This window comes from Geotrypetes seraphini, chromosome 6 (genome assembly GCF_902459505.1).
Source record: "Geotrypetes seraphini chromosome 6, aGeoSer1.1, whole genome shotgun sequence".
Lineage (NCBI taxonomy): Eukaryota > Metazoa > Chordata > Amphibia > Gymnophiona > Dermophiidae > Geotrypetes > Geotrypetes seraphini.
The window spans coordinates 121,907,872-121,931,880 of NC_047089.1; the positions used below are offsets into that span (position 1 = coordinate 121,907,872).

Below are 24,009 nucleotides of genomic sequence, written 5' to 3' on the forward strand. Positions count from 1 at the left end.
TGTGTTCATCCCAGTTTTCCCCAGTCTGGTCCTTTTTCCATTTCCGGAATGATTTTTTTTTGTCTCCTATCGCTTTCTTCACCTCATTGTTTATCCATGCGGGGTCTTTTGTTCGGGTTTTTTTGCACCCTTTTCTAAATATGGGGATGTACATATGTTGTGCTTCTTGCACTGTGCCCTTGAATAGAGACCAGGCTTGCTCTACAGTTTCTGTTTTCCTTGAGCTGTTTCTAAGTTTTTTTCTTACCATTGCTCTCATAGCATCATAGTTCCCTTTCTTGAAGTTGAGCGTTGTCACTGTGGTTCTTTTCCCTTTTGTTGTACTTACTCCTAATTTGTACTGAATCATGTTGTGATCACTGTTTCCTAGTGGCCCTACTACTTCCACTTCTTTTGCAGGTCCCCCTAATCCGTTGAGGATTAGGTCAAGAGTGGCATCTCCTCTTGTTGGTTCCTTGACAAGCTGATCCATAAAGCAGTCCCTCACAGCTTCTAAGAATTCTGTTTCCCTCGCACAGTACTATCTGTTTCATGTAGAATGTTTATTCTGTTTAACTCTATTCTCTCTTTAATGTATTAGCGCAGCTCCAAGTGTTAATTAAATGCAGGACTAGAAGCCAATACTGCCAATGCCAATGTTAAGGGATTGGACTTAGCTCCAGAAGATTTCACACTCTGTACCTCTCTAGCTTTCGGAGTTATTTTCTGTATACACAGACAACACAGTTAGAGGCCAGTTATAAGGATCAGTCTCAGAGACAGACACTGGAAGCAGCGCTAAAAAGTCACTGGGAGCATTCTGTGACATGAAGCAGAAAGCTGCTGATGCAAAATCAAACGGATCAGTGGTGAAGGGAAAAAAGTAGCTACCTCAGAGAAAAAACTTGATGCAAATTGGCCATAGTGGGCCTCAAGAACAAAAAAAAAAAAAAGGCAAAGAAACTTAAACAAGCAAAAAACACTAAAAAAAAAAAAAAAAATCATAAGATTAAGATGAGTGTGATAGCAGGAACGACTGTTGAGGGTGGCCCTTCAGATTACATAGCTACATAAGGTTACAAAGGTAAAGCAAGACTCTATTACTTGACAGGCACAGAAAATAAAGAATAAAGTCTCTTGAGATTTAGAGGCAGTCTTTTACACCAGTGGTCCCCAACCTTTTTGACACCAAGGACTGCTTGCTCAGACAAATGGTGACGGAACCCACAAGGGAAAAAGCAATATTGGATCTGGTCCTCACAAATGGAGAGAGTATCTCTAATATTCGAGTGGGTGCTCATCTGGGATGTAGTGATCATCAAACGGTTTGGTTTGATATAATGGCTAAAGTGGAGAGCGGCCGCATGTTACTTAAAGTCCTAGATTTCAAACGTACGGACTTTAATGCAATGGGAGAGTACCTGAAGAAAGAGCTGTTAGGATGGGAGGACATAAGAGAAGTGGAAAGACAGTGGTCTAAGCTGAAAGGAGCTATAAAAATGGCTACGGACTTTTATGTGAAGAAAATCAATAAAAACAAGAGAAAAAGGAAGCCAATATGGTTTTCCAAACTAGTGGCGGAGAAAATAAAGGCGAAAGAGTTGGCGTTCATGAAATATAAAAAACCCAAAGAAGAGGAGTGCAGAAAGGACTACAGGGTGAAACTGAAAGAAGCCAAGAGAGGGATACGTCTGGCGAAAGCACATGCGGAAGAACAAATAGCTATAAATGTAAAAAAGGGAGCCAAAAATTTTTTCTGATATATTAGTGAAAGGAGGAAGATGAAAAATGGAATTGCTAAACTAAAAGATGCTGGGAACCGATATGTGGAGAGTAAAAAGCAAATATGCTAAACAAATACTTCTGTTCTGTGTTCACAGAAGAAAATCCTGGAGAAGGACAGAGATTGTCTGGCAAAGTTACACGAGAAAATGGAGTAGATTCTGTGCCGTTCACGGAGGAGAGTGTGACAGGATCCAACCAAAGATACAAAGGGAGCTCAGAGAGGTTCTGGCGAGTCCTATTAAAGACTCTCTGGAGATGGGAGTGATTCCTGGGGATTGGAGGAGAGCGGATGTGGTCCCTATTCATAAAAGTGGTCACAGGGATGAAGCAGGAAACTACAGGCCGGTGAGCCTCACTTCAGTTGTTGGAAAAAATAATGGAAGTGTTGCTGAAAGAAAGGATAGTGTACTTCCTTGAATCTAATGGGTTACAGGATCCGAGGCAACATGGCTTTACAAAAGGTAAATCGTGCCAAACGAACCTGATTGAATTTTTTGATTGGGTGACCAGAGAGCTGGATCGAGGACATATGCTAGATGTAATTTACTTGGATTTCAGCAAAGCCTTTGATACAGTTCCTCATAGGAGGCTGTTGAACAAACTTGAAGGGCTGAAGTTAGGACCCAAAGTGGTGAACTGGGTCAGAAACTGGCTATCGGACAGACGCCAGAGGGTGGTGGTTAATGGAAGTCGCTCGAAGGAAGGAAAGGTGACTAGTGGAGTCCCTCAGGGTTCGGTGCTGTTCAATATGTATGTAAGTGACATTGCTGAAGGGTTAGAAGGAAAAGTGTGCCTTTTTGCAGATGATACCAAGATTTGTAACAGAGTAGACACCGAAGAGGGAGTGGAAAATATGAAAAAGGATTTGCAAAAGTTAGAGGAATGGTCTAATGTCTGGCAACTAAAATTCAATGCAAAGAAATGCAGAGTAATGCATTTGGGGATTAATAATAGGAAGGAACCGTATATGCTGGGAGGAGAGAAGCTGATATGCACGGACGGGGAGAGGGACCTTGGGGTGATAGTGTCCGAAGATCTAAAGGCGAAAAAACAGTGTGACAAGGCAGTGGCTGCTGCCAGAAGGATTCTGGGCTGTATAAAGAGAGGCGTAGTCAGTAGAAGGAAGAAGGTGTTGATGCCCCTGTATAGGTCATTGGTGAGGCCCCACTTGGAGTATTGTGTTCAGTTTTGGAGGCCGTATCTGGCGAAAGACGTAAGAAGACTTGAGGCGGTCCAGAGGAGGGCAACGAAAATGATAGGAGGCTTGCGCCAGAAGATGTATGAGGAGAGACTGGAAGCCCTGAATATGTATACCCTAGAGGAAAGGCGAGACAGGGGAGATATGATTCAGACGTTCAAATACTTAAAGGGTATTAACGTAGAACAAAATCTTTTCCAGAGAAAGGAAAATGGTAAAACCAGAGGACATAATTTGAGGTTGAGGGGTGGTAGATTCAGGGGCAATGTTAGGAAATTCTACTTTACGGAGAGGGTGGTGGATGCCTGGAATGCGCTCCCGAGAGAGGTGGTGGAGAGTAAAACTGTGACTGAGTTCAAAGAAGCGTGGGATGAACACAGAAGATTTAGAATCAGAAAATAATATTAAAGATTGAACTAGGCCAGTTACTGGGCAGACTTGTACGGTCTGTGTCTGTGCATGGCCGTTTGGAGGAGGATGGGCAGGGGAGGGCTTCAATGGCTGGGAGGGTGTAGATGGGCTGGAGTAAGTCTTAACAGAGATTTCGGCAGTTGGAACCCAAGCACAGTACCGGGTAAAGCTTTGGATTCTCGCCCAGAAATAGCTAAGAAGAAAAAAAAAATTTAAATTGAATCAGGTTGGGCAGACTGGATGGACCATTCGGGTCTTTATCTGCCGTCATCTACTATGTTACTATGAAATAAAAGTTACAAAGTGATGTTTCCCAGAGGGAAGAGAAAGAGGATCAGGAGGGGGGAAAAAACATTTGGATTAGGGTTCGATAAATGAAAAGAACTATTTTTGGATGTTGAACGTTAAGAAATAATGAATAAAAGAGGTATTTTAGAGATTAAAATGGGTTTTAAAAAGAAAAGTTTTTAGATTGGTTTTGAATATATTAAGGTCTTTAATTTCTCTAATATATAAGGGAAGAGTATTCCAAGTGAGCGGGGCCATGACTGAAAAGATGTCATGACGTCTAGTCCCTATGATTTTTAGAGAAGGGACCATTAGCAGCCCTTGTGTGTTCGACCGCAGGGAACGATTCGAAGTGTAGGGAACTAGAAGCCGATCTATGAATTGTGGTTCATTGGTAGTTAATGTTTTAAATACTAATAGTGCTATTTTATATGTTATTCGTTGATTAATGGGCAGCCAGTGTGATTCTATTAAAAAAGGTGTTACATGATCATATTTTTTTCCATTATGAATTATTTTAATTGCAATGTTTTGGATAATTTGTAGGCGTTTTTTTTCCTTTTGAGTGATATTTAACAGAAGTGAATTACAATAGTCTAGTTTGGATATAACGAGGGAGTGTATTAAGATATTTAAAGATTGCGGTTCTAAGTACTTAGACATTGAACGAATTAGACGTAGACGATAAAAACAGCATTTAACTAAGTTGCTGACGTGTTCTTGGTAAGAGAATTTGTCGTCGATAATTACTCCTAATAACTTGAGTGAAGTGACTAATTCAATGGTTGTTTTGTCTATTAAAAAAGGAGTATATAATATTAGTCCCTGTTTTGCTGGGAAGAGTAGAGCCTTAGTCTTAGATATATTTAAAGCTAATTTATTTTGTGTGAGCCAGTTTTTGATTTTTTCTAATTTTTGATTGATTTGAATTATATAGTTAGTGGATGCCTGGAATGCGCTCCTGAGAGAGGTGGTGGAGAGTAAAACTGTGACTTCTGCCTCCCGATTTTCATGTCGTATCTCGGGTCTCCTCCCCGCTCCTCTAATTCCATCACCTTTCGCAAAAAAATTTCAAGCGACCTGTTCTGGACAAATTTTCTCAAACAATTCTCCTCTGCTCCTAAGCCTGCAGACCCTGAATCCAACTGGCATAACTGGACCGCCCTCTCCGAGTCCTTCTACCACTCCCTCACCCCCCTTTCTACCAAATCCATCTCCTACCCTCGTAAAAAACCCTGGTACCTCCCTTACCACAGAGAACTAAAGCAGAAATGTCGAGCCCTGGAGCGCAAATGGAAAAAATCTAACTCCCCTATAGATAGACAATCTTGGAGAGCCAACATTAAGCTCTACAATTCAGCACTAAAAAAAGCAAGGAAGAACTTCTACAGTGAGAAAATCTCCAGATCCAATAACCAGAGTAGTACACTTTAGAGAGTTGCGCGGGGAAAGAAATCCCACCCATCCCCGCCAAAGTCCCACCCGTCCCCACCCGTCCCCGTGAGGAATCCCACCCGTCCCCGTGAGGAATCCCTCCGTCCCCACCCGTCCCCGCGAGGAATCCCCTCCGTCCCCACCCGTCCCCGCGAGGAATCCCCTCCGTCCCCGCCCGTCCATATAAACTTCAGAAATAGTTATTTCATTTAATTATGCTACTGAATTAAAGGCTCTGGTAGAAACCATTTACAAATAAGCAAAAAGACTTTATTAATTTGAAAATATTAATTGGGAAGAATACATACTTTGCAAATGGGTTTCTACCAGAGCCTCTAATGTTTATAAATTTTTATCAACACAAATAATATACTACTTTATCCTGAAGCAAAATAAAAAAAAAGAAATATAATTCTTTTCCTACCTTTGTTGCCTGGTTTCTGCTTTCCTCATGTTCTCATTCAATTCCTTCCATCCACTGTCTCTCTTCCTTCTGCATCTTCCATTTGCTCTGTTACTGTGCCTCTCCCTTTCTTCCCCCTTCCAAATTGGTCTGGCACCCATCTTCTTCTCTCTGCTCCCCCCATAGTCTGGCATCTGTCTTCTTCCCTGCCAGCGTCTTCTCCCTACTCTCTCTTCCCCATTTCCTTTCAGCGTCCTTCTCCCCCCATCTTCCCCATGTCCTGTCAGCGTCCTTCTCCCCCCTCTGTCTTCCACATGTGCTTTCAGTGTCCTTCTCCCCCCTCTGCTTCCCCATGTCCTTTCAGCGTCCTTCTCCCTCTCTGTCTTCCCCATGGCCTTTCAGCGTCCTTCTCCACCCCCCCCCGTCTTCCCCATGTCCTTTCAGCGTCCTTCTCCACCCCTTTGTCTTCCCCATGTGCTTTCAGCATCCTTCTCCCCCCTCTGTCTTCCACAAGTGCTTTCAGAGTCCTTTCCCCCCGCCCTTCCCATGGCCTTTCAGCGTCCTTCTCCACCCCTTTATCTTCCCCATGTCCTTTCAGCGTCCTTCTCCACCCCTTTGTCTTCCCCATGTGCTTTCAGCATCCTTCTCCCCCCTCTGTCTTCCACAAGTGCTTTCAGCGTCCTTCTCCCCCCTCCTTCTCTACCGCCCCGGGTGCAGCACAGCCGGCCAGGTCCCCTTACTTTTGTGGCACTTCCCCGACCGACTGACAACAGCCCCGGTCCGACAAACCTCCCTGCCCTTAACTGCGAATCTAAATTACCTTATTACAGCTGCTGTAAGAAGATAATTTAGATTCGCGGCTACAGGGCAGGGAGGATTGTCGGACCGGGGCTGTTGTCGGTCGGTCGGGGAAGTGCCACAAAAGTAAGGGGACCTGGCCGGCTGTGCTGCAACCGGGGCGGGGTGTGGCGGGGCGGACCGCCCCGTCCCTTGGTAGCCACTCGAACCGCGAGGCTACTCTCCTCCTTACCTGCACTGCCTGCAGCACAGAGCCAAACGGAAGTCTTCCCGACTCAGTCGCGCGGCTCTTCTCTCTACCTTCTCTGCTTGCAGCACAGAGCCGAACGGAAGTCTTCCCGACGTCAGCGCTGACGTCGGAGGGAGGGAGGGCTTTAAGCGCTGACGTCGGGAAGACTTCCGTTCGGCTCTGTGCTGCAAGCAGAGAAGGTAGAGAGAAGAGCCGCGCGACTGAGTACATCCAGCCCCGCAGGATGGCTTTAAGCCCTCCCTCCCCTCCGACATCAGCGCTGACGTCGGGAAGACTTCCGTTCGGCTCTGTGCTGCAAGCAGAGAAGGTAGAGAGAAGAGCCGCGCGACTGAGTACATCCAGCCCGGCAGGAACCCCGCGACCCTCGGAGGCGTCCCCATGGGATCCCCGCGACCCTAGGGGGCGTCCCCACGGGATCCCCACGACCCTAGGGGCGTCCCCACGGGATCCCCGTGACCCAAAGGGGGAACCCGCGAGATGCCCGCGGGTCCCGCGGGATTCCCGTCGTCCCCGTTCCCGTGCAGCTCTCTAGTACACTTTTCAAAATCTGGCGCTCTCTAACCTCCAAAATAGACTCCACCTCTCTCCCCTCCTCTCCCTCAGCCGAAGTTCTAGCAAAATTCTTCAATGAAAAGGTCACTATCTTACGATGCTCCTTCCCACCTGCAGTCTCCTACAACTCCCTGATGCTCACTGACTCCAACCCTTCTCTAATGGCCTCTAGCATTATCTCAGCCGACAGATTCTGGGCTGCCTTTGAGCACGTATCCGAATCCCTAATCCTTAAACTCTGTCTAAAACTGAAATCTTGCAATTGTTCTTTAGACCCTTTTCCCTCCTACCTCACAGTGCGCCACAGCCTCAAGGAAGGCGAACAGAATGTTGGGCATCATTAAGAAGGGTATCACAACCAGGATGAGGGAAGTAATCCTGCCACTGTATCGTGCAATGGTGCGCCCGCACCTGGAGTACTGTGTCCAGTACTGGTCGCCATACCTCAAGAAGGACATGGTACTTGAGAGAGTCCAGAGAAGAGCAACTAAGTTAATAAAGGGTATGGAAGACCTCTCATATACTGACAGACTGAAGAAGTTGGGGCTTTTCTCCCTGGAAAAGCGGAGACTTAGAGGAGACATGATAGAAACCTTCAAGATCATGAAGGGCATAGAAAGAGTGGACATGGACAGATTTTTCAAATTACGGGGAACCACAAGCACAAGGAGGCACTCGGAGAAACTGAAAGGGGAAAGGTTTAGAACAAACGCCAGGAAGTTCTTTTTCACTCAGAGGGTGGTGGATACATGGAACGCGCTACCGGAGGATGTGATAAGCAGAAGCACACTACAGGGCTTCAAAGAGGGTCTGGACAGGTACCTGGAGGACAAAGGGATTGAGGGGTACAGATAGGAGTAGAGGTAGGTAATAGGGATAGAATTAGAAGATCAGAGGCAGTTACAAAATTAGTCATGGACACTGTTCAGGCAATTAGGCCTGATGGGCCGCCACAGGAGCGGACTGCTGGGCAGGATGGACCTCTGGTCTGACTCAGCGGAGGCAACTTCTTATGTTCTTATGTACCCACTCAGGCCATCTCTTCCATTACCAAACTCTTAAACTCTGCCCTACATTCGGGCCTATTCTCCCCAGAAATGGGCCATATCGCCTTAACCCCTCTATTGAAAAAACCCGACCTCGACCCCTCCACACCATCCAGCTATCGCCCAATAGCAAATATCCCTCTCCTAACCAAGATGCTCGAGTCCATCATATCAACCCAACTCTCATCCTATCTAGAGAAATTCTCCATTCTCCTACCTTACCGATATGGCTTCCGCCCCAATTTCAGCACCAAATCCCTATTGACCTCCCTAATCTCCAAGGTTCAACAACTTCACTCCCGCAACAAGTTTGCCGTCCTCCTGCAATTCGATCTTTCCGCCGCCTTCGACGTCGTTCACCATGATATTCTAATTTACCAACTCTGAGATTGGCATCACCTCTACAGTCCTTGAATGGTTCTCAAAATTCCTTCGTTCCCGATCCTACATTGTCAACATGAATGGCACCTCATCCTCCCCCTGGATACCTAGCTGTGGAGTCCCGCAAGGTTCACCTTTATCTCCTATCCTTTTCAACATCTATATGTCCTCTTTAAAACTCCTCCATCTATCCCCCCTCGAAACAATTTACACCTATGCTGATAAGAACATAACATAAGCATTGCCTCTGCTGGGTCAGACCAGGGGTCCATCGTGCCCGGCAGTCCGCTCCCGCGGCGGCCCCCCAGGTCCATGACCTGAAAGTGTTCCCTACCTAACCTAAAATATCCATACCCTATTCGCTCAATGTCCTGTAAGGTAACTCTATCTGTACCCTGTAATCCCCTTCGCTTCCAGGAAGTCATCCAGTCCCTTTTTGAACCCCAGAATTGTACTCTGTCTTATCACCTCTCCGGGAAGCGCGTTCCAGGTGTCCACCACCCTCTGAGTGAAGAAGAACTTCCTTGCATTCGTTATGAATCTGTCTCCTCTCAGTTTTTCTGAATGACCTCTTGTTTTAGTTGTCCCTGCTAGTCTAAAGAATCTGTCCCTCTCCACCTTCTCTATGCCTTTCATGATTTTATAAGTCTCTATCATGTCCCCTCTCAGTCTCCGCTTCTCCAGGGTAAAGAGCCCCAGCCTGTCTAACCGTTCGGCATATGAAAGGTTCTCCATACCCTTTATCATCCTCGTTGCCCTCCTCTGGACCCTCTCGAGTATTGCCATGTCCTTCTTGAGGTATGGCGACCAGTATTGGACGCAGTATTCCAGATGTAGGCGCACTATTGCTCGATACAGTGGCAGGATAACTTCCTTCGTTCTGGTAGTGATACCTTTTTTGATAATGCCCAACATTCTGTTCGCTTTTTTTGAGGCCGCTGCACATTGCGCCGCCGGCTTCATTGTGTTATCCACCAATACCCCCAGATCTTTTTCTTATTTGCCTTCCCCGAGTGCCCTCCCTCCCATCGCGTAGCTGTACATGGAGTTCCCCTTCCCTATGTGCAAGACCTTACATTTCTCCACATTGAAGCTCATCTGCCATTTTTTTGCCCACTCACTCAGTTTGTTCAGGTCGCTCTGCAGTTCTTTGCATTCCTCAACAGTTCTGACCCTGCTGGAGAGTTTTGTGTCATCCGCGAACTTGATAACTTCGCACTTTGTCCCCATTTCTAGATCATTAATAAATATATTGAACAGCAGTGGTCCCAGCACTGACCCTTGCGGAACACCACTTGTGACCCCTATCCAGTCAGAGTAGTGCCCCTTTACTCCTACCCTCTGTTTCCTGTCCGCCAGCCAATTTTTGATCCATCTGTGCACATCCCCTTCCACCCCGTGGCTCCACAGTTTCTTCAGTAAGCGTTCATGGGGCACCTTGTCGAAGGCTTTTTGGAAATCTAGATATATAATGTCTACTGGGTCACCTTGGTCCAATTGCTTACTTATCCCCTCAAAGAACTGCAGTAGATTTATCTGGCATGATCGGCCTTTACAGAAACCATGCTGGCTCGATCTCATCAGATTATTTTTTTCTATATGCTCATTGATACCTTCCCTGATCAGTGATTCGGCCATCTTCCCCGGAACAGAGGTTAAGCTCACCGGTCTGTAGTTTCCTGGGTCGCCTCTCGATCCTTTTTTGAAGATCGGTGTAACATTCGCTATCTTCCAGTCCTCCGGGATTACCCCTGTTCTCAAGGACAGGTTGCAAATATGCTGCAGTAGCTCTGCTGTTTCATCTCTGAGCTCTTTCAGTATTCTCGGGTGGATCCCATCTGGGCCCGGAGCTTTGTCCGTTCTTAATCTATCTATCTGTCTGAGAACGTCTTCGAGGCTTACCTCCATGCATGATAATTTCCCCTCTTGATCTCCCCTGAAGATTTTTTCCGGTTCTGGCACACTGGTTGTGTTCTCTATTGTAAAGACCGACGATGATGACATCCTTGTTCTTCTCGAGACCGACTCGAACCTCACTAATCTCTCAGAGAACATATCCTCTTGTATCTCAAACCTCCAATCTTGGGCCCACACCGTCCAAATGAAATTGAATGAATCCAAAACAAAACTTCTTTGGCTCGGCCCAAAATTAGGTCAGCTACCCACCTGAATCCCACTGTCCTCTGGCTCCACTCTCCAGCTCGAATTCTCCTGGGCGTCATCATCGATTCTACATTGTCCTTCAATGACCACCTCAACTCCATGGTAAAAAAATGTTATTTCAGCCTTCACATGCTGAGGAAAGTAAGATCCTGTTTCCACCAAAAACATTTTGCCGTACTCGTCCAATCTATCATCCTCTCCAGACTGGACTATTGCAATTCTATCTTCTTAAGCCTAACGAAGAAAAACCTTCACAGACTCCAACGGATTCAAAATGCCGCGGCCAAGCTTATCTTTGCAAAAAGTAAATTCAATCATGTCTCACCACTCCTTTTCAAGCTTCACTGGCTTCCGATAACTTCCAGAGTCCACTTCAAATGCATCTGCCTAACTTTCAAGATCCTCCATGGCATCCTTCTACCATTAATTCCGCTTTCTTGGAACTTCTCAAATCCTAATACCACCAGACCCACCCAAAAATCAAAATTATCCTTCCCCTCATTAAAAGGCATTTCCCGGGGGGGTCACGTGATGCCGGGCGCTTGAACGGACGTGTCTCTCCACAGCTCCGGGCCATGCCGATATAAATCTGCACAATACCCTCCGTAAACTCAGGGTTTTTTTTGCTTTTTACGCTATATCTTTGTGCCCTTCGCTTTGCTGACTTGGTGGCACGATTCTTTGGAGCGCTTGTACGTGCGATGACCGCTAAAACACAGCGGGGTGTTCGGGACAGAGTGAAACAGCAAGAGCCGAAGATGGCGGAAGGCCACAAGGTTCCAATGTTTACACTACAAGAGGCCGCAGTGCAGGAACTCACCCGATCCCTAACCTTGGTGATGGAGGACAAGCTTGCCAAAATACATACATTTATGGAGGATATCAAAGAAAGCCTAGATTCTCATGCGGGTCGCTTGCAGCGTGTGGAAGATCGTGTGGCACGCCAGGAGGATCAGGCTGCTAACCTTGAGGAACGGCTGCGCGCCCTGGAGTCCACTAACAAAACCCTGATGGACCGCGTAGATGATCACGAAAACTGAGGGAGGAGAAAGAATCTGCGTTTCATCGGTTTTCCCGCTTCTATCCGAGACGTGGATCTCCGCAAGTGCTTAGAGAGCTGGCTGCTAAAGATTCTGGACCCTACGGATCTAGGCATGTCTATTCAAATCGAGCGGGCGCACCGCGTGGGCCAAAGGAAGGACGACGAGACGCGGCCGCGCCCTGTGCTTGCCCGGTTCCTTAATTATGCGGTTAAGGAAAGGATCATGGCTCACTTTCGTAAGGGGGTGGATTTTATCTATGATGAACGCAAAATCTTAATTTTTCAAGATTTCTCCCCCCAAGTTTCCTCCCGGCGCAAAGCGATGGCACCACACTGCAACACCTTGTATCGCCGTAACATCTGTGTATCCCTCCTTTATCCAGCCCGGGCTCGGGTTTTCTATAACAATAAAATTCACTATCTGGAGACACCAAGAGAGCTGGAGCAATTCATTCTTCAATTGCCAGCTCCTGTGCATCATGACTCTGCACCTACCTGACCTCATATGCTGGGGTCTTGGATTTTTACATTGCAGCATGGCCGCATGTGCTTCTCTATGAACCGCCATTGATGTGAGACTGGCAGTTGGCGGCAGATGGCCTTGATTTTCGCTCCTTAGCCAGCGGCAGTATTGTCCTGGTGGCTGTTCTTTGACTTTTATGCCTTATTTGCCAGCAGTGCACCAGGAGCTCTGTTTCTTTTTTCCAGTTCTGAGTCAATGGGGGACTACCCCCTTTTCTTGTGTTTATTTGTGCACCCTTCCCTTGGATGAGGCTTTGTTGCCGGTTTCTCATTAGGTGCCTTTTCTTTTACTAATTGCTGACATGACGCTGATTTTATGTTATATTTTTCTCTGTTTTTGTCAGTTATGCCTTTACCCTATGTGTGGGGCATGGCCTGGAGCTGTTATTTGTATTGTATTTCAATTTCACTTACTGTTTGTTGTTCTGGGACGCTTGTATGGTTCTGGGGGGGAGGGGGGATTGGAGTGCATGTTGGGAGGGAAGTGTATGGGGTTTTTGTATGAATGTGTATATATGGGTTTTGTTTGGGATCTGTGATTATGGCTGTTTGGCTCACGTAAACTATTCTCTTGTGCACTTTTGTACTTCTGTCACTCATGTGTGGAGGGGGGATTCGGCTGGGACGTCCCCCGCTCCGTGTTTCTGTAAGTACATGCTTTGCTATGTAACTGTTACCATAAATGTAATGCTATGTCTTCTCTGACAGTGACATCCCTCAATGTGGATGGGATCCACTCTCCCATCAAACGTGCTAAACTCCTTGCATACCTCCGACGGGAACGCACGGACGTAGCTTTTCTCCAGGAAACACACTTCACAGACGAGGAACATCGTAAACTAAAGCGGGATTGGGTGAGTCAGATTGGCTTTGCCTCTTACAGCTCTAGACAGCGAGGGGTGGCTATCCTCATACATAAACGAATACCGTTTACTGTTCTACAGCAGATCTCGGACACTGATGTGAGATACGTCTTGCTAGTGGGTGAATTATGGGGCCAATCCACTGTTTTTTGTAATATTTATGCCCCTAACACTTATTCGCACGCATTTTTCCCCCACCTTGTAACTCTCTTGGCCCCCCATGCTTCTAGTTTACTTGTGTTGGGGGGAGACTTCAATGTGCCTGCTAATCCAGCCTTAGATTGCCAACCAGTGCGAGACGCCCCTAGGGAACATTTCAACAGGGGCGTGAACTACCTCATGGGAGAATTGGGCTTGTTGGACGTTTAGAGGACTCTACACCCTGAAGAGCGTGATTTTTCCTTTTATTCCCACCCCCACCTTTCTTATTCTCGTCTTGATTATTTCCTTGTTTCTGAACTCTGGTTCCCCAAATTTGCCTCGGCCTCCATGCTTGCTCCGACTTTATCTGACCACTCTTTGATCTCTATCTCTCTTCAGTTTTTGCAGCCCTCCGGTGAACGCATATGGCGTATGTCACCACAGCTCTATACCGATAAGGTATTTCATGAATATTTTTCCAAAAAAATGGGAGGATTTTCTTCATACTAATTCTGTTTTGGATGTGGGGCCTGTTGTCTACTGGGAGGCTGCAAAATCTGTCATGCGTGGTCACATTTTGGCATATTCTTCTGCTCTGAAGAAACGACGGGAAGGTGAACTCCTTGCCCTCACTCGGGAACTGCAAGAGCTTCGCCGGGTGCACATTTCCCAAATTACCCCATCGATCAAGGCCTCATTGAAACTATTGAAAGATAAGATCAATCATCTCCTTGACGCGCGAGCCCGACGCAGCATATATTTTTACAAATATAGATTGCACGCCTGGGGTAACAAAACAGGACGTATGTTAGCAAATTTGGTCAGACCACCCAAAGCCAAGCACGTCATCACCGGTATTAAGGACAGGACGGGCCACCTACACACTAACCCTATGGATATCGCGGTTCATTTTGTCAGTTTCTATCGAGACCTTTATACGGCCTCCCCGGTTGACTCCCAAGCCCGAGATGATTTTTTCAGGGACCTCCCTATGCCATCTCTTTCGGAGGACCAGGGGCGGATATTGAACTCCCCCATCACGGGGCAGGAACTACAAATAGCTATTGGTAAACTTACACTTGCAAAAACACCAGGCCCGGATGGCATGGGGCCGGAATTTTACAAATTGTTGCTCCCTATTGTTTTGCCAACATTGCAATCCTACTACACCGGTCTATTGACCGACCTTCCACCTGGAGACACTCATAATCGAGCTCATGTTATCCTTCTCCCCAAACCAGGCCGACCCCAAGATCAATTGGGCTCATATCGACCAATCTCCCTCCTCAACCAAGACGTCAAGATTTTAGGTAGTATACTGGCGGCCCGTCTTAATACCTTTCTGCTGGAGCTGATCCATGAGGATCAGGCCGGCTTTGTTCCCGGCCGACATGCATCTCTGAATCTTTTAAAGGTTTTGTCGGTTTTGCAGTCATCCCATGCGCCGGGGAACAGGGCACTTATCGCCAGTCTTGACGTTGAGAAGGCGTTCGATATGGTCTCCTGGGAACATCTTTTTTGGGTCCTGGGGCGGTTTGGCATCACTGGTGATTTTGTTCGGTGGGTAATGGCTCTATATACTCGGCCATCTTCGCAGCTTTTGGTGAACGGGGCATTGTCTGATTCTTTTTCCTTAGGGCGTGGCACCCGTCAAGGATGTCCGTTGTCCCCTCTCCTCTTTCTACTTTCATTGGAACCTTTGGCACAACGTATCCGACAGGACTCGTGTCTTGAAGGTCTTCGTGTAGGGACACATGAATTCCACATTAGCCTATTTGCAGATGACATGCTTCTTTATGTTAATCATGCTGACACCATTATGCCCCGTCTTATGGCACTTATACAAAGTTACGGGCGTTTTTCAGGACTTAAGATCAATTTTGAAAAGACAGAGGCTCTTTTGCTTGGGACGACGGGTGTGCTTCGATGGACAGAGACCCTGGGCGTGGGAGTGGCCCCTGGGAAGCTTAAATACTTGGGAATAATGTTGTATTGCGACCCTAAGCGTTTATACACAGCCAATATTTCCGCCGCGCTTGGTAAGATCAAAACATTGTGCCATCGGTGGCGAACCTTACCACTGTCCCTCATGGGAAGGGTTGCATTAGTCAAGATGGTACTTTTTCCCAAATTACTGTACCCTATTCAGACTATCCCTGTTTGGATATCTTCTTCTGATGAGCGTTCTTATCTTGCCACTATCAGATCTTTTATTTGGCAAGCTGGGGCACCTAGAATCAGTTTTTCCAAACTCTCTCGAGCTAAACAGCATGGTGGCCTGAACGTCCCTGACTTACGCATGTACAATGTGGCAGCTTTATTTCGCTGGATACACTCCCATTTGGCGCCTGATTCCTGCTCTTCTCCTTCAACCCTCTTGGAATCCTGCTGTATTCCTCTCTCCTTTTCCTCTTTTCTCCATGGCTGTTCTGGGGGGGGGGGTTCCGGCCTCCACCCTTCTTCTTCTTCTTCTTCCTTTTCCTCTTCCTCCTCTTTCCGTCCTTTTCTTTTCTCTTTTCGAAAGGCTTGGGTATGGTGGCGTAAGAAGCAGAATCTGCTACCCGGTTTTTCCCCTTTTCTCTCTCTCCTTTGCAACCCTGATTTCCCTCCTGGCATGAATCGTTTATGGGGTTTGTTAGATCGAGGAGAGCGGGATACCACTGTGGGGGCGGTTTTGGATATGGGGGGGGGGGATTTCCCTCTTTTTCTCAGGTGCGGGCACATTGGGGTCTCCCCTCCCATCACATTCATACATATTTACAGATTCAGCACTATATTACTCCTCGACTAGCTCGCCATGCGGGCTGATGGGAGAGTGGGTCCCTTGATAATATTTTTCTGGAAACCCCGTCTTCCAGGAATAATATTTCCTGCTGGTATTCAGCGTGTAGAGACCACCAACCTGAGCTGGGTTTGGTGACACTTGCTAGAGAATGGTCCTCCGAGCTGGGAAGGACTGTCACTGTTCAGGATCTGCATATGTTTTTTCAGAACATTTATACCTTGGTTAAAGCAGTCTCTCTTCAGGAGACACAGTTTAAAATCCTCCATAGAACGTATATAACAAGAACTCGTGGGGTGCTCATGCACTTATAGACCGATGCTCTCTGCACTCGTTGTTCACAAAGCCCTGGTACATTTCTCCATACCTTTTTTGACTGTCAGGCTCTCACGATTTGGGGCCGGGTTCATCACTGCCTTGAATCGGTACTTCAATACACTTTTGAATGGAACTGTGTAGCGCTTCTGTTAGGGGATGTCCAGGATTTGATTCAACAGGGTGTAGACCTCCCAGCCCAGAAATTCATCTTGCATGCTGTTCTTCTGGGCAAAAAACTTATTTTGCAACAATGGTCTACTGCAGAGGCTCCTGCCTTCAATCTATGGCTTGCCAGAATGAGGATGCAGGCCAGATTTGAATTGATTCTTATTCCTCCAGAACTCAAGCTGTGTGGATTACCTATTGTGCATTATGGGACCGTTTTTTGGCTTTGCCCACACCTGCAACTGCACCTTCATGACTTTAGTGTTTTTCCTGAAATAGAAGGCTTGGGTCTTCGTTTTCATATTTCACATTGGACCTACTGCAATTTGTTTTCCTCTTTTGTGTTATGATTATTTATTGACAGATCTGGTGAGCCTCGGTTATTATGCGCATAGCTGGCATTGGGTTTGAATGGGAGTGTGTGAGTTGAGGAATGTCTGTGTGTTCGTCTGTTGATCTGTGAGACTGCATTGGTGAATCGTTTGGGGATTCACAGGCTTCTCTCTATTTCTTTGTTAAGTAGAAACTGGGCATGTGTGAACCATGTTTTTTGTACCATTATTATTGCTACTGTTTTGCGAAATCTATTTGTTCATTTCCAACGTGTTGAATTTCTGCTGTCCTGCATACTGTACATGGTTTTGATTGCCTAATAAATATGATATTACAAAAAAAAAAAAAAAAAAGGCATTTCCCTCCCAGGAACACTGGGGACTTCCCTCCTCTTCAGATTCACCGAGCTCTGGAACAACCTTACCTCCCCTCTTCGGAACCTGAATGCTCTTCAACCCTTCCGTAAACATCTGAAAACCTGGCTTTTCTCAAAAATATAACACTCCCTCCTCATCTGACATCCTAGCCCTCTAACTTCCTTCTCTCCTCCGACCTTCATCTAGCCCTTTCCTGGAGTTCGTTTCTCATTACAATTCCTGTAAACCGTGCCGAGCTCCACGACCATGGAGATGGTGCGGTATACAAACCCAAGGTTTAGTTTAGTTTAAGTGTGGGATGAACACAGAGGATCTAGAATCAGAAAATAATATTAAAAATTGAACTAAGGCCAGTACTGGGCAGACTTGCACAGTCTGTGTCTGTATATGGCCATTTGGTGGAGGATGGGCTGGGAGGGTGTAGATGGGCTGGAGTAGGTTTTAAGAGATTTCGGCAGTAGGAACCCAAGCACAGTACCGGTAGAGCTTTGGATTCTTGCCCAGAAATAGCTAAGAAAAAAAAAATAAAAAATTTGGGCACATTGGATGGACCATTCGGTTCTTTATCTGCCGTCATCTACTATGTTACTATGTTTTTTTATGTAAGCAAATTTTTCCAGGGACTGGTAAGGGGGGTAGGATTTCGGGCGGGTTTGTAGGGCAGTTTATAACAATATACCGTATTTTTCGCTCCATAAGATACACTTTTTTTCCACCCAAAAGTGGGTGGAAATCTCCGTGCGTCTTATGGCGCTAAGGTACAATTTTGACCCCCCTCCAAACCTCCCTGCCGCTGCCCCCCATTTTAAACACCTACCCGCCGCTGCACCATTTTAAAGTACCCTGCCACCATACCTTTTAAAACACCCATCCAACCACTTATCTGACCGCCGTCGTCACTGCCGCCACCGTAGTTGCACCTTTTAAAAAAGCTACCCGCCCTCTGCTGCCTCCTCCTCCTCCGTCGTAGTCATTGTCGCAGTCCCTGGTGATCCAGTGTGTACCCCTCCCTTACTAGTGGCGCACAGGTCAGGAGCGCAGACGTCAGCAGCAAGCTTTCCGCGCTCCCATGCTGTTTTCTAGATGGCTTCGTCAGTTCTCATGGGATTCGCAAGAACTAACAAAGCCATTTAGAAAACAGCATGGGCGCAAGCTGGAGCACCGAAAGCTTGCTGCTGACATCCGCGCTCCTGACCTGTGCATCGCTAGTGAGGGAGGGATACATGCTGGGTCACCAGGTAAGGGGGATGATTTAAAAATACTGGGGGGATAATCTAAAAATACTGTGGAGGATGATCTACTGGGGGAAGATCTAAAAGTACTGGGGGGATGATTTAAAAATACTGTGGGGGATTATCTAAAAGTACTGGGGGGATGATCTACTGAGGGGATGACTGATCTAAAAATACTGGGGGATTATCTAAAAATATTGGGGGGGATTATCTAAAAATACTGGGGGGATTATCTACTGAGGGGATGACTGATCTAAAAATACTGGGGGATTATCTAAAAATATTGGGGGGATTATCTAAAAGTACTGGGGGGATGACTGATCTAAAAATACTGGGGGGATGATTTAAAAGTACAGGAGGAGGATTTAAAAAGGTACGGGGGAAGCTGGGGGGGACTGGCTTGTGGAGGGCTTGTTTGGGGCGGGCTGGCTGCCACTACGCATGTCTACCATTAGACATGCCCACCTCTAGACGTGCCCTCTACCCTGTCCCGGCCTACCACTAAACGCTGACTCCTGGCAGCTGGTAACTTCCTCCACCGGCAAACGTAGAAGACCTTCTTCTTCCTCTTCTGTCTCTTTCTCTCGTTCACAGGGCAGTTTAACTTCGACCCCACTAATCCCCTTGAGGAACAGATTCCAGCTGTTACAGGAGGAACCTGCCAATGAGGTACAGGAAGTTATCCACCAGACGATTCCGGTTCCGGAGACAACAGATGAGCTTGCCCCAAAGAAGCACAGAGTGGGTAGTCATTGGGGATTCCCTGCTGAGGGGCACCGAGGGACCAATTTGCAGACCAGATATGCAATCAAGAGAGGTTTGCTGTCTGCAATGAGCCAGATCGGAGATGTAACCGGCTGCCTAGACAGACTTATCAAGCCCCATGACCACTTTCCCATGCTTCTCATCCACGTTGGAACAAACGACACTGCCAGGAACACCACGGAGAACATATCTGTAGACTTTGGAGCTCTGGGTGAGAAGCTGAGGAGGATGGAAATACAGGTGGACTTCTCCTCGATCCTCCCAATGAGAGGCAAGGGGAGAGCCAGGAAGGATCGTATCCAGAGGACAAACGACTGGCTGCATGGATGATGCAGGAAGATGAACTTCGGATTCCTGAACCATGGAGAGGCGCTGCAAGGACTACAGGGACCTGATGGACTTTACCTGACCAGAAGGGGAAAGAACGTCTTTGGCCACCGACTAGCCCGCCTACTTAGTAGGGCTTTAAACTAGGTAAGTTGGGGGAGGGTACCCTCTCACATGCTGGCACAAGTAACCAACTTGGCGAGGTAAGTTGTCAATCCATTTCTGAGTCCGAGGTAAGTACACACATTGAAAATAGCATTATAGGAGTCCAATTAGCTCAAGCAGGAATATCTACACAGAGACATAGAAAACATAAGGTATGGAGGGCTATGTACGTTAATGCCCACAGTTTGGGCAATAAGATTCTGGAATTAGAGACGGAAATGAGGAACGCCGACCTAGATGTGGTGGCGATATCCGAGACTTGGTTCACGGACTCCCATGGGTGGGATATGGCTATACTGGGATACAACTTACTTCGGTGGGACAGAGAGGGTAAAATGGGAGGAGAGGTAGTACTATACACTAAAGAGGACATCAAAGTTACCAAAATTGCAGATGTCAAGTACACCGGGGAATCCCTCTGGGTGAATTTGGCTAGGGGGAAGGACAAATGCCTGTATCTTGGTGTAGTATACAGACCTCCAAAACAACAGGAGGACATGGATATAGAATTAGTCAAAGACATTGAGAATATCATTTTGCGTGGAAACACAGTATTGTTAGGAGACTTCAATATGCCTGATGTGGATTGGAACAAACTTTCCGCTACGACCAGCGGCAGCAGGAAGCTATTAACCTCTATAAAGGGAGCAAGTCTCAAACAAATGGTATTAGAGCCCACTAGGGATCGGGCAATACTAGACCTAATACTCACCAACGGAGAAAGTGTCACAGAGGTCTCGGTAGGCGATACGTTGGCCTCCAGTGACCACAACATGATATGGTTCAACCTCAGGAAAGGTTTCACTAAGTCAAGCACATCAACCAAGGTCCTCAACTTTAAGGGCACAAACTTCGAAAGCATGGGAAATTTCGTCCAAAACCATGCCGAAACAGATAATGTAGAGGTAATGTGGTCAACTCTGAAATCAACCTTACACAAAGCAACCAACCGCTACGTCAAATCAGTAAGTAAACGGCGAAGAAACAATAGACCACAGTGGTTCTCTGCGGAGATCTCAGACCTCATAAAAAAGAAGAAAAGAACATTCATCCTCTACAAACTATCAGGGAAGCGAGAATCCAAGGAAGACTAACTGGCCAAGTCAAAAGAGGTCAAAACAGCAGTCAGGGAGGCCAAACTCCGAATGGAGGAGAACCTTGCGAAGAACATCAAGAAGGGCGATAAATCCTTCTTCCAGTATATTAGTGACAGAAAAAGAAACACAGATGGGATAGTACGCCTTAGGAAACCAGACATGAACTATGTAGAATCGGACTCCGACAAAGCCAAACTTTTAAATAAATACTTCTGCTCAGTCTTCACTTGCGAGGCGCCGGGATCCGGCCCTCAGCTGCCGACGAGGGAAAACTCAGAAGACCCGTTTCAAAATTTTGAGTTTACGCCCAGCTGTGTCTACGAGGAGCTATCAAGACTCAAGGTGAACAAAGCTATGGGACCGGACAAACTACACCCCAGGGTGCTCAGGGAGTTGAGTAACATCCTGGCGGAACCGTTATCCACGCTCTTCAATCTTTCCCTAAGTACAGGAAGAGTCCCATTGGATTGGAAAATGGCTAACGTCATTCAACTCCACAAAAAGGGATGCAGGACGGAGGCTGAGAATTATAGACCGGTGAGTCTCACATCGATAGTGATTAAACTTATGGAAACATTAATCAAACGCCAATTGGATACGATCCTGAATGAGGAGAATCTACGAGACCCCCATCAACATGGTTTTACAAAGGGAAGGTCCTGCCAATCAAATCTGATCAGCTTCTTTGACTGGGTAACAAGAAAGCTGGATATAGGGGAGTCCCTGGATGTCGTGTACTTGGACTTCAGCAAAGCATTTGATAGCGTCCCACACCGCAGGTTATTGAGCAAGATGGGTTCGATAGGACTGGGTGAAACATTAACCGCATGGGTTAGGGACTAGCTTAGAGGTAGACTTCAGAGGGTAGTGGTAAACGGTACCCTCTCCGATACGACAGAGGTGATCAGCGGAGTGCCGCAGGGCTCTGTCTTGGGCCCGATCCTTTTTAACATCTTCGTAAGAGACTTGGCTGAGGGGCTTCGAGGTAAAATTACATTATTCGCCGATGATGCCAAACTATGCAACATAGTAGGCAACCGCACAACAGATGAAAGCACAGTGCCCGACAAAAGCTCAATGCCCGACAGTATGACGCAGGACCTACTCCTGCTGGAGCATTGGTCAAGGACGTGGCAACTAAGTTTCAATCTAAGTCAAAAATAGGAGAGGTGAGGATGATTGTACAAACAAAATTTTTACAAACAAAATTTTCAGGGCTGAGAAGTCAAAAATAACTAAGTTTCAATGCCAAAAAAATGCAAGGTCATGCACCTTGGCGGCAAAAATCCATGCAGGACTTACACCCTAAATGGTGAGATCCTAGAAAGGACTGTAGCAGAACGTGACTTGGGGTGATTATTAGCGAAGACATGAAGACTGCCAATCAAGTGGAGAAAGCTTCATCCAGGGCTAGACAAATCATGGCTGTGTTCGTAGAAGTTTCATCAGCCGTAAGCCCAAGGTCATAATGCCGTTGTACAGATCCATGGTGAGACCCCATCTGGAATATGGTGTACAATTCTGGAGGCCGCATTATCAAAAAGATGTGCGGACAGTTGAGTCGGTTCAGCGAATGGTCACCAGGATTGTCTCAGGACTCAAGGATCTCCCATATGAGGAACGACTGGGTAAGTTGAAGCTGTACTCACTCGAGGAACGCAGAGAGAGGGGAGACATGATCGAGACGTTCAAATATGTCACGGGCCGTATCGAGGTGGAAGAGGATCTCTTTTTCCTTAAAGGACCCACGGCAACAAGAGGGCATCTGTTGAAAATCAGGGGTGGGAAATTTCATGGCGAGACCAGAAAATATTTCTTCACCGAAAGGGTGGTTGATCGCTGGAATAATCTTCCACAACAAGTAATTGAGGTAAGCAGCGTGCCAGATTTTAAGAAAAGATGGGATTGGCATGTGGGATCTCTTTATGGAGGTAGTTAGGGGGTGGGCCATTAGTATGTGCAGACTAGATGGGCCGTGGCCCTTTTCTGCCGTCATTTTCTATGTTTCTAAACCATCAGAGGGAGGGACAGAGTACAGGGCACACCATTTGGTTCAAAATTTGTTTTCTTGGTTTTTCTTCCTCTACAGGTGGATGCGTCTTATGGAGCGAAAAATACGGTACATTAACAAAATTTTTTTAAAAAAGCATTTCCTCTCTCTTGCTGTCTAATACCAGCTCTGGCAGGATACATTGTAATCACAAGATAGAAAATAAAATTATTTTTTCTATCTTTTGTTGTCTGGTCATTTTGTTTTTCCATCAGCTTGGACCCGGATTCTTTTTCTGCTTTTTGTCTATCTTCTATCAATTTTCTTTCTAGTGTCTGCTGTCTATTTTTTCTCCTCTTCTCTACTGTTCCATTCCTTCCTTATGCCTGTCTCCAACGTATTGATTTTTCCCTTTCAGCTTAACTTTTTCTTTTATTTTTTGCTTCTGTCCACTCAAATCTTGCCCTCTCACCCTTCTTCTTTTTAAATTTTCAGCTATCTCTCAATTCTCCATCTTCTCTCAGTCCCTAGGCTCTCCCATTTCCCATCTAAGTATTTTCCCAGCCTATTTCCTTCTATCTACTCCCCATTACCACAGTCCACTGTTCTCTCACTAGTCATCTCCCTTTTGACCTCATCCACATGGCTCACCACTTTCAGAACCCCCTCCCTCACTCCACTAGTCAGGCTATATCTCCATTCCCTTTCTCTCATCCCCCCCAAGCAGAAGCCCGATGACCCTGCCAACCCATCTCCCTGCGCAGCACCTTTCTATCTCTCCCTCCCAAACCCCACGTGCAGCAGAATCCCCACGACCTATCCCACTGCACAACTTTCCATCTCTCCCTCCCATCCCCCACATGCAGCAGAACCCTAATGATCCTCCAACAGCGAGGCCCCAACATACCTCTGTTCTGAAAAGCACAGTGGTGGCAGCACTTAACAGGCTGCTTCACTGCCTTCCCCACCAGGGCCTTTCCTCTGCCGCTGCATCACTAATGATGTCATCAGTGACGCGGTGGCAGAGCGAAGGTCCCGGGGAAGACAGCGAAGCAGCCTGTTCAGTGCTGCCACTGCTGCACTTTACAGAATGGAGGTGGGATGGGAAGGAGGGATGGATACTCTCACGGCCCGGCTGTGAGACGGCAGAGTGGGCCACGGATCGGGGTTGGGGACCCCTGTTTTACATGGCCTGTGGCTGT

The 24,009-nt window shown here is 46.8% G+C and overlaps 1 protein-coding gene across 6 annotated transcripts in view; it reads right to left on the minus strand.

The window, feature by feature from the left end:
- The window catches only part of TPP2 (tripeptidyl peptidase 2), a 1,323,399-nt gene that overhangs the window by 552,940 nt on the left and 746,450 nt on the right, over positions 1–24,009 (minus strand). The gene's annotated exons all lie outside the window — the stretch shown is intronic.